Source organism: Aplidium turbinatum, chromosome 8 (assembly GCF_918807975.1).
Source record: "Aplidium turbinatum chromosome 8, kaAplTurb1.1, whole genome shotgun sequence".
NCBI lineage: Eukaryota > Metazoa > Chordata > Ascidiacea > Aplousobranchia > Polyclinidae > Aplidium > Aplidium turbinatum.
In genome coordinates, this window is record NC_137479.1 from 5,148,389 (window position 1) to 5,158,882 (window position 10,494).

The 10,494-nt window shown below is 42.1% G+C and overlaps 1 protein-coding gene across 1 annotated transcript in view; it reads right to left on the reverse strand.

Moving 5' to 3' along the window:
• LOC145776329 (receptor-type guanylate cyclase gcy-28-like) overlaps window positions 1–4,804 on the reverse strand; it is a 77,642-nt gene extending 72,838 nt beyond the window's left edge. The window contains exon 1 of the mRNA XM_082587730.1: window positions 4,541–4,804. The gene's annotated coding sequence lies outside the window, so the exon portion shown is untranslated. The remainder of the gene's footprint in view (window positions 1–4,540) is intronic.
• Between the last annotated feature and the right edge of the window lie 5,690 nt (window positions 4,805–10,494).

The window sequence follows — 10,494 nt, forward strand, 5'->3', positions numbered from 1 at the left end:
TGTGCGGCAGGCACAAAGGGGCGTCTTGATTTCAACCGCTGCTTTATAGGTGGTGGTCTCTTGAGTGTTGCATGGAGGAGATGGTCGGGGTCCAAAGCGCGGCGAGCGAGAGAAATCGTGGCTCCTTTACGGCGTAGCTCAGCGGGTTGGATGCCTGCTAGGATGGGTAGGCAGTCCGTTGGAGTGGGACGCAGGCATCCAGTCACAGTACGCAGTGCGTCGTTAATGGCGGTATCAATCTGGTGGGTGTGAGAACTACGACACCAGACCGGCGCGCAGTACTCAGCGGTGGAATGAACAAGGGCTAGGGTAGCTGTACGAAGAGTTTTAGCACCAGCTCCCCAGCCGGAACCCGCCAATCGCCTCAAAAGTGCGACGCGTGTAGATAGTTTTTTGCGCAGTGACTTCAAGTGCCGGCGGTACGTGAGTGACCTGTCCAGGGTTATGCCGAGGTATGTAGGTTCGGCACAGTAGGGCAGGCGTTCCCCATCAATCTTGCTGTTTATCTCACGCTGTGCCTCCCGGTTGTTAAGGTGGAAGGCCGCCGACACTGTCTTTGGCTTGCTGAGCTGTAGCTTCCATTTCTGGAGGTATGCTGATAGTGTTTGCATGTCTTGGCTGAGGTTCCTCTCCACTGACTGCCAGTTTCCTGCTGAGTGCAGGAGTGCCAGGTCGTCTGCGTAAGCATACTTCCTGGAGGTGGTGGGGGGCAAGTCGTAGGTGTATATGTTGAACAGGAGAGGAGCCAAGACTGAGCCCTGTGGGACGCCGTTTTTAAGTCGGCGTAGTCTGCTTCGACGACCGCTACCGGTTGTGAGGGTAAAACTGCGGTTTTGCACAAGTTCCATCATCATATGGACCATGTGTCTGTCAGGGAGCAGACGGAGTAACTTGCAGGTAAGGCCGCTATGCCATACGGTGTCATAGGCAGCCGTGAGATCAACAAACACGGCGCCAGCCTTCTTCTTAGCCGAGAAGCTGTCCTCAATGTCTTGGGTCATAAGTGTGACCTGATCTACGGTTGATCGTCCGTGTCGGAAACCAGCTTGTTCACGGGGGAGCTGCGGATCTATTATTGGTTCGACACGGGCGTAGATGAGTCTCTCGAGGATCTTGAAGGGGATGCAGAGCAGTGAGATTGGACGGTAACTCTTCGGGTCCCCTGGGGGCTTCTTCGGCTTAGGGACTGCAACCACAAGGGCTCTTCTCCAGATTCTGGGAATTCTCAGGTGGCGCAAACAGCAGGAAAGGAAGTCTTTTAACCAGGACTTTAAGGAGGCAGCAGCATGGAGTATCAACTCCGGGCATAGGTGGTCAGGGCCCGGGGCTTTACCTGGCTTTATGTGCTGGAGGGCGGCGGAAAATTCTTCCGAGGTGAACTCACCCGAGATGTTGTCCCCGTCTGGGGTTGTTACCCTCCAGAGGTCCGTCATTTCTTGCAAGACGGATCTATCAGATTCACGGTCTCTCGATTTGTATTTCCCGTTCTCCACAAGTTGTGAGGCGATGGAGTTTGCTGAAACGGGACATTGTTGACGAGAGGCACGTGATCTGCCAGTTAGGTTGTTCAGTGTACTCCATGCTATGCGGCTGGAGTGCGTGAAGTCGATTGATTCAACGGCTTCTGTCCAGCGCTCCTTCCTCTTTAAGTCCAGCCTTGCCAGCAGAGCTGTGGCTGAGCTGTTGGTGCCATTGCCCTGAGGGGCGTGGAGGAAGTCGGAGTAGAGGCTTTCGCACTCCTTATCCCAGCACGGTATGTAGGTCTTTCGTCGGCCGCGGGGGATGGATTGTTTTGCCGCTGATGTTATTGCATCACAAAAGTCCTGGTAGGCTTCTTCCACGTTGTTGGTGTGAGGGGATGGGAGATACTGTGTGGCTTCATTGGTGAGGAGGCTATAGTACTCCCAGTTAGCCATTCTGAAGTTCCATCGATTAACAGGCTTGCTCGGGACAGGCATTATGAGCGTTGGAGCCGTGATAATCGAGGGTCGATGTTGGGACCTGGGGAACTTCTCTAGCACACGTCTGTCCGGTTGGCAATTATCGGGGTCATCACTTGCGAAAGCCAGATCGGGGTTTGTACCAGTGTTCCAGCGTCCGGAGAAGAAGCTCGCTGCACCCTTGGGATCGTGCAGTAGGGTGAGGTTGTTATTGGCTGACCATGAGGCCAGGCTTTCTCCGTCGGTGTTGGTGGTGTTGTAGCCCCAATCAACGTGGTGGCAATTAAAATCGCCAGCATAGAGGCTGGGTTGGGGGAACACTGGGATGGCTGTTGGTGTTAAACTCATGCTTACCGTTCCAAAGTTCGAGATATGGCCAAGAAGTCATTGTCCACCAAAAAGCTGGACACAACCACAAAATCATTTTTAAGAAATGTTAAGTGGTAAACTAATATGAAAAAAAAACTGTCTTGAATTATTTAATGGGTAATTACAGTGGCCAGTGGTTGAGAGTTAAGTGGTAAACCAAAGTGCAAAAACAATAAAGCTTGTCTGTGATTAAACAAAAGTTGCTTGTATTTTAAATTTTGTGTTATTGGTGTTGTACATTACACTAAAAGTTGACTATTACACGTTTAGGGAGGCCACATTTGGTCAAAAATGTGTTTTTTGCATTTTTTTCATAAACTAAATGTTTTAGATCCCAAAACCCTCTGGAAGTTAGATAGGAAACCATGCATTCTGCTTCTTTAAAGCCAAGTTTGAGAATTCTAGGCCTACCGGTTGCTGAGATACAGCCAGGTTGACCGATTTTGACCCGGCGGGGGGTACCGGCCCACTGCTAGGGCGTCAAATGTAGACCAATCTCAACAAAACTTGGCAAGGTGTCATTTTGGACCACAACGCAGAGGTCTAAACAAGAAAAAGTTTAAAAATCAAAATTTAGTTTTTTTTGGGTCACCCTAGTGGGTATCGAATCTTCAACCTCTTGATCCAGAATCAAACCACTGAGGTAACCGCCGTGCTTATAATTATACCTTCAGATACCAGTTGGATGCTTTTATCAATTGAGTTACACTGCCGCTTACGTGCAGTAGGCAAAACAATTCAATGAAAATACCATAAAAAATACCAAACTTTGTATTTTGCTTTCTGCAGGGCTGTTTACAGCAAAGTCAGCAATAATTGAAAAAATTCCAAAAAAACGCAAAATGCTTGAAAAATTATTTAATTTATTTCATTGCATTGCAATTTGCAACTCTAAAAATTATTGTGTTGTCAGGGCCGTCGCTGCAGGGGGGCGTGCCCCCTCCCCTGACAACGACCTGTACACACACACTTCCGGCACTGAAGAAGAACTGGTTTCAATTTTAGTTTCATTAACTAGGTGGCTTGTAAAAATATTGCTTTTCATGGTCTTTCCACGTGTGTTGATCCGAAATAATCTTTATCGGCAATAATCCAATATTGCCTTTGGCGATAAACGATAACTGAAAAAATAATTGAGCGATAACGATAGGCGATAAAAGTTTATCGCCAATACTTATCGCCGATAATGCTCATCACTGCGCCTATGGAGTCCTGATGGAATGCTCAACTTACCCGCTCGTTACGTCATGGTTAAGCTCTGACTCAAGGTCAAGCGGCGCTGGTTCGACTCTCGGGGTGTGCGCTTGAGCAAAGTATTTCAGGACTTCTCTCCATGCAGCGGTACCTAGTGGATGACATAACTTACAGACAACACTTCAACAACCGGAAACTTCACTCTGCCAATCTCGGTAATCGAGTAACAACCTGCAGCAATGCCTCCTCGCTGGGCAGCTTTTATCCAGCACATTAGGCGAGCATACGTTATTACAAGGATGTGGAAACTTGCAAATGAAATCAAGCCCGTAGCAGAGTTACCCTAGACCATGGATGGAAAGAGAATAATAGCGGCAAAACAGTGCCAAATTTGTTTGAAGGTTCTGGCCTGCTAAACTCTCTGAAAGTAGACCAATATGACAATGACTACGAGAATACGAATCTATCTCAAGATTCGGATGAGAGTAACAGTCAGAACGATAATTTTAGCTTCATCTAATTGTATCTTGTATAATAAAATAAGATTGTTTTTGTTTTTTTGTTACAGGTTCTTACGTGAAAAACACAAAACTATTAGATTTACTCAAAAACCACGACAGACATAGCCTTTTGCCTTGGCAGAAGTTGACCAATTGCACTGTTAGAATTAGACAGTTTCTTAGTTCAATGAAAAATTCGTAAATAAAAAAATTAGAAAATAAAAAAACAGAAGTAGCCCAAAAACATTAAAAAAGCTAATATCTCAAAAATATACAGTTTTCGACGCGTAAGCACTCGGGATTTGAATTCTACGTCCAAATGTAGATACAAAAAAGTCTTCTTTACTTTTCCTAAAGACTATTCCTGGACTCCTGGACTATTCTATAGGTACGCACTTGAGTTTTGGTGTATCTCATTTCAAAAGAGCATAATAAGATATTTCATGATACCTTTATGTGAATTAGGAAAGCTAATCAACGAAATCCTTCATGCATTTTAGGGTTCACTATCAAGATAATAATTATGCAAATTCTTACGTCAAACAAAGCTGAGATGTTCCAGTTGTGGACCTGAGATGCATCATTCCAAGAATCATTCAAGGCTCTCTCAATTGCTGGCTTTATTCGTTGGTGAGCGAACTTGTATCTACTTTCAAACGGGACCAGAATCCATACATTGAACTTGTATGTGATAGGATTGACTTGAACAGACTGACAGTTTTCAAACAGGTGAGAATTTTTGCTCAAAGTAGACGCAGATGCCGTCCAACACACACAAACAAACGTTAGACCAAAACCTAGTTGCATTTCATCACTGTATTTGCACAGATTTCAAAACTTATATCAGGCTAAGTATAATCATAAAATCAAGCGATAAAACGTTTTTATATGCCAACTTACATTGCAAATTGTACAAACTAAAGTTCTAACAAGCTGACATTATTATTTTTGCCGGAAAGAGGCATATATGAATCTTTTTTACATTTTACAATAATAATAATAATATTGCTTGTTTTTACATAGCGCTGAATCCATTGCAGAAAGCGCTGCTCCTCAGCGCTTTAAAAAGCAGACAGCACTGCCACAACATCGACACTGCCATAAACAGCGCCCTGCGCACAGTGACCGGATGCCTGCGTCCCACACCATTGGACAATCTCCCCATTCTCGCTGGCATCCAACCTGCTGAGCTTCGTCGCGAAAAAGCCACTCTGTCCCTCGGTCGACGGGCACTGGAGCCTAACCATCTTCTCCACCACAAGATCTCTGCCTTCCCAAACGGGCACCCCCGCCGACTGAAATCAAGACACCCATTCGTGCCAGCCGCTCGGCTTCTGATCAACGAAGCTGATGAACAAGACATCTCTGCGGCTACTTGGGCGGACCATAAATGGAATTTTGAATGGAGGTCAAGCTCCACCAGACTCCATTTATTCATCTCTGACGCCGACACACGCCCCATCGGCCTGACACTACAAAGACAGGCATGGGTGCGCCTCAACCGTCTCTGTACGGGCGTCGGGCTTTTCCGCTCAACCATTCACTAATGGGGAATGGTTTCTTCTTCCTCTTGTGAATGTGGTGCCGAGGAACAGACCGCAGACCACATCATCAATGACTGTACCACCTTCAAGCCACCTAACGGAGTGAAGGTCTGCACGTCATGGATGATGAAACTAAAGACTGGCTGCTCTCTAGCAGCCTTCCAGTGAAGTCCGGGAACATCGTGAATCTGGGGTGGTAAAAGGATAGACCCTCGGCCCCAGAAGCTCAGACGACGACGAGTATCAATACACTGAATACAGCAGTATAGAGGCGCAACTGAACACGTACATTTTGACCAGTGTCTATTCCACTGCTACGTGCCATGCAGGAATGAGACTCAGTACCAATTTTAAAACGTCTTTAGTACGGTATGACCGATATCGAACACATGTCTACCGATTCAGAGGCGGTTATTTATTTTATTTTAATTCGTATCAGCGGCGTGCAGATTGGCACTGAGCCAAGAGTGTGGATGATATAGTTCCGTTTCTTTATTGTAGTCTCATAAAATGGCGTCAAGTGTCAATTTTCAGTCCAAAAATTGGTAGGCAAAACTTATGTGAATTAGTCTAAAATTTAGGGTACGGCTTTCAAGTTTAACTGTATATATTGTTAGATTATATGTGGCCGTTTTCTAGACTTTTGCTATGATTGACATAATTGTTTTTTGATGCGATGGTAAGAAATAAAAACAGACTAAACAGTAACTGGTGCTGTTTCCTTAAAGGAAGCCAAAAGGGGCCTTGGCTCGAAAAGCTTGCGTTTTTTCGAGGCCTTCTGGCGCGATGTCTTGTCTGTGTGTATGTTGTCGTACATTGTTGTCGTGCATGTCTGTCGTACATTTGTGTACATTGACGTTTTTGCGCACCAAAATTAATCTTTTTGACTTTAAATACTACGTCCAACAAAGCGACTACTTTATGGTGACATAAATTCTCTCTATTTCTCAGTTTCAGTTCGAAATTCACCCAATTTCATTATGAGCTAGGACAGAACCGAAGCACACAAAAATCCAGCAATCAACGCCTGTGGACCTACAGTCCTACACCATATTCTTGTTCTGCAAAATTGAGCCTACGAATGATTTTGAAGTGAAATATTTCGCACTTTCCGAATCATCAAAAAACGAAGTTTTGTTTTGTTTCGTCACAAAATTCATTTTGCCAATGTTGTATTTTGCCAAGAGTTGCCAGTTCTGCTGTTTCCCACGGAATTTGGCTTGATTGGTTTCGAAATTGCAAGAAAATTTTAGCAGTCGCGGACTTTTTGTTGGTTGATTTCGTTTAATTTCAAACAAAACTTTACAAAATATATTGTATACCATTTTTAATCAAAAATCTTGTTTTTGCTTTTACTTTGTACAAACTTTTAAATTTTGGACTAATTTTGGGCTTCTAACTTGTAAATGATTTGGTTCGTTTTTTAGTGGTAATTGGGCTAGAAATATAAAAACCATCTGATTAACTTGTATTTTACCAAGTTTTGATATAGGTCTAAACGTTCTTGTGAAAAGTTTCATGTTCCGTTCATAGAACAGGATTTCATTTTGCTTCACCATAAGAAAACGAGTTTCTAATACTTTGATAGTTGCAACTTTTCAACATACACTAACACATAGAGTTTGTTTTTTTATTTAAGGTAACCGCTAACCCGGAGCCTTCCCTAACTGTTTCCTCTCAGTGTTACCATAAGTGCTTGTTTGCATTCAAATATTGAGCTATTTGGTAAACTGCTAATTCATTGAGCCAACTGCTCTCTGATCATCTTACTTTTCAAAATATAAGTTTTTCATTTAGATAATAACAATCGTTGTTAAATAGTGACCACTGAAATACTCCAGACCTAGCCTATAAAGGAATCTGTTTTTTGTAGGCCTATAAATGAACTCTTCCAGTCTTGAGCAATGTTGCCACTCTCTTTTAAAAACATGAAGATTGCAAGTCGTCGGCAGAAGTTGTAGAAGCATCCTTCAGAATTTGGCATCGTCGAGTTGGCCTAGCCTACCTCGTGGACATTTTCGAAGCCCTTAATAATTTAAATCTGGTCTTCCAGGGCAAAAATACTAACCGCATCAAAGACTATGATGCCATCCATGCTTTCATAGCAAAACTGGGGCTGTGGCATCGTCCAGTCATGGCCACCTAGAGATGCGGCCAGATTTGTCACATTTTGTAGATTTTGATTACAACTAGTGCTTGACTGACATTTTTTGAGATGTTTTTACTTTTTGCGGTTTCCTAATGACATAAAACTTTTTTGTTGTCTTAGGAAGCAATAGTAAATGAGAAAACGTAAGTTGAAAAACGCTAAATCAGACTGTTATTGAAAAAATAACAGTCTGAATAAAATCTTCGAAATCAAATTCAAAACTGGGGCTGTGGCATCGTCCAGTCATGGCCACCTAGAGATGCGGCCAGATTTGTCACATTTTGTAGATTTTGATTACAACTAGTGCTTGACTGACATTTTTTGAGATGTGTTTACTTTTTGCGGTTTCCTAATGACATAAAACTTTTTTGTTGTCTTAGGAAGCAATAGCAAATGAGAAAACGTAAGTTGAAAAACGCTAAATCAGACTGTTATTGAAAAAATAACAGTCTGAATAAAATCTTCGAAATCAAATTTTCTTTGTTTTTCAGCATGTGACGATGTTAAAACCTATTGTGTCCTCTGGGGAAAAGAGTAAAAAAAGCGTAAAAATATAATTTTTAGAAAAAATTATTTAAACGTTCATTTTCATTTCAGCTTCATTTTCCAACCTTGGTAGCCTACTGTCCTTGAGAAAAACCCAATTGAACTGAAGGGCGAGCTTAACTTCGAAGTGCAATGCCACCTTCAACTCTTTGGAAACGAGAATTTGAACGCTAATTTCCAGACTTGGGTAACACCAAACTTCCAGAATGGCAGATGACAAGGAATCCCTTTTGTTTAAATGAGAAAATTCTTCCCGACAATCATAGGCGTAGCCAGGGGGGGGGGGGCGAAAGGGGCCATGGCCTATCCCAAATTTTCAAACTTTGGATTCCGAAGTTGAGTCCTTTGTTGAAAATATAATAAAATTTGTAGAAATTTATAACGTGTTCCAAGACATCTGGCTATTAACACCAGTGGCGTACCGTGACTACTTTGACAGGGTGTTCAGTGACGGCAAAGCAACAGCGGGGATTCTGGGGGGCTTCCCCCAGAAATTTTTTAAAATTAACATTGAATTTGGTGCGTTCTGAGAGCATTTTCAGCACAAATTCTGAACATGAACAGAACTGACAAAGTACCGGTATCATTTTGTTCATTGGCTTCACATTTTAATATATTTAATATTAATATATATATTATTATTATACATTAATATATATATTATATACCGTACCGGTGGTACACTAACAGTACTACCATTGAGTTGATACAACAGTTCTTCAACAGTGGGAATTGGATGTCTCTCTCTAACTATAGCCTGATTGGCTTGTCGCATATCAACACAAATGCAAATGTCACCATCACTCTTAGGTATGACTACCAATGGAGAGATCCAACTTGATGGTCCTTCTGGGACTTCTTCTATAATATCAGCATCAAGCAATTCATTTAACTTCACATCTACCTTTTCTCTCAGCGGAAATGGTATTCTTCGAACAGGTTGAGCTACTGGCTTAAGAGAATCATCAATATGCAATTTTAACTCATAATCTTTTAACAAGCCAACACCAGTAAATAAACCATCATACTTAGACACAATGTCATTATCAACTTGAGGTTCAACATTATTAGCACCAGATTTAACACCATTTACATGTATTGGACCAACATGCAACAAACCTAAAGTCTCTGCGGTGTCTTTGCCCAATAGTCTGTGTCCATCGGTATCTGCTACCACAAAGTCAGCAACACATACTTTTTGTGTAACTTTTGATTCAACTTTTGCCGTAAATGTTCCTAATGTTGGAATTGGCTTCTTACTTCCATACGCGTACAATGTTTTAGCAGATTTCCTTGTTGTTGCATTAATATTACATGTCTTCAGCCATTCCCAAGTTTGCTTGTTCACAATGTTGCATGATGCACCGGAATCAACTAACATGTCTCCCACAGACACACCACCAATGTTTAAATTTACACTGCACAGCCCATGTGCTGAACTTTTCATTGAAAAGACATTAGTTGATGCTCCAAATTCATTTTCACCCAATCCTGAATTATCTATTTGATTGGCATTAGATTTTAAAAAGGTTTTAGATTTTGCATTTCTTTCTTGATAAAACTGTGTTGTATTCCTTACTTTTGATCTGCATTTCTTTTGAAAATGTCCCAGATTTCCACATTTGTGGCACTTCTTCCCTCTTGCAGGGCACTGCCTGTCAAGTTTGAAATGACCAAATAATCCACATGCAAAACACTCTTGTGTGTCTTTGCCCTGTTTTGACTTAATGTTACTCTTTCTTTGTATAGGAACTGAATTTACTTCATGCTGCATGCTAGGTTCTAATGATTTTCTTTCCATCATCTTAACCTGTGAATTAACTGCTTCATGTGCTCTAGCAATAGCTAATATATCATTTAATTGCACATCTCCTTTTTCCAAAAACTTTCGTCGTAAGTGATTGGAATGACATTTATCAATTACTTGATCACGAAGTTGGGTATCCAATGAATCACCAAATTCACACTAGGGATATTGGACTTAAGGGGATCCGAAGCTTATCCGTTTTTTCATTTATTCCGTCCAACTGAAGGGCATGCCTAAATCGTGGTGTGCTCGTTTTTAGTTAGTTTTAAGCTGGTAGGTTATGAATATGGAAGACAGAGTTGTGACCAGGCCCGGTGCTAGGAACCGCGGGGCCCAATTAGAAATGTGATGACGGGGCCCCTACTCTTCATAGCAAAATTTATGGGTGTTTATATATCATAAAATACATACCAGTACATACAAACTACACAGATAGACATTTATT